The sequence below is a fragment of the Penaeus japonicus genome, unplaced genomic scaffold (assembly GCF_977035675.1).
Source record: "Penaeus japonicus unplaced genomic scaffold, GWHDUDI00000001_assembly GWHDUDI00000005, whole genome shotgun sequence".
Lineage (NCBI taxonomy): Eukaryota > Metazoa > Arthropoda > Malacostraca > Decapoda > Penaeidae > Penaeus > Penaeus japonicus.
Window position 1 is genome coordinate 31,449,240 of NW_028234407.1, and position 1,161 is coordinate 31,450,400.

The following is a 1,161-nucleotide window of genomic DNA, read 5'->3' on the forward strand; positions in this document are numbered from 1 at the left end:
CTTCCCCCTTACCTGTACCTTCCACCCCCTATCCACTCCCTTCCACCTAACTCTACACCCATCCTTCTACCCTCCCTCCACCCCCTTCCTTCCACCTATCTTCACCCCCTTCCCTCCACCTCTCTTCACTCCTTTTCTTTCACTTCCCTCCACCGTCTCCCACCACCCCCTTCCTTACACCTCACACCACCCTTCTAGCTCCCACCACCCCCTTTCTTCCACTTCCCTCCACCTTCTTCCTTCCACCTCCCACCACCTCCTTTCTTCCACCTCCCTCCACCCCCCTTCCTTCCACCTCACACCACTCTCCTAGCATCCCCCACCTCCTACCCCCAACCTTCCAGCTCCCTCACCCCCTTCCCCCACTCTTCCAGCTCCCCCACCCCCTACCCCCACCCCTACCCCCACCCTTCCAGCTCCCCCACCCCATTTAGCCCCACTTAACCTGACCTCGTCCAAACTCTTGACTCGGCCTATAAACTAATCTATGAGTTGACACTGTCCTCACTTCCTTTCTCTTCTTTTTTTGCCCTTCGTCTGAATTCGAATGTATCCCTTTGTCTTATTCCCTCAAACGCACCTTAGAATATGGCATTCCTTAAAAAAAATCCCTTAAATTCCTTAAAAATCGTCATAAGAATTACTTCGAAATATGACATCCCTTGAATTCCTTAAAACTCGTCACAAGAACAACTTCGAAATTGACATGCCTTAAAACCCTTTAAAAATCGTCACAAGAACAACTTCGAAAGAGGACATCCCTTAAAAACCTTTAAACTCGTCATAAGAACAACTTCGAAAGAGGACATCCCTTTAATGCATCTAAATTCGCTTCAAGAAAATCGAACACGAGCCCTGTTATTTACTGTACCCAAGGAGAACACGTGGGTACAGTAAATCGCAGGACTTAGCAGCTCAAGGTACGCGAGAGTAGTCTCTTGCACAGTTCCTCTTGAATCATGGAGTATTTATGAAAATCTTCGGCAAATGTGACTGCGTTCGGAAGGGCTGTGTCGATGGAGGTTCTTCTGTTTACTTTTTTTGTGTGAAAAATGATTATGAATACAGTGAGAGCGAGAGAGACAGAGACAGACAGACAGACAGACAGACAGACAGACAGACAGACAGACAATGAGAGCGAACGAGGGTAGAGAGAGAGAC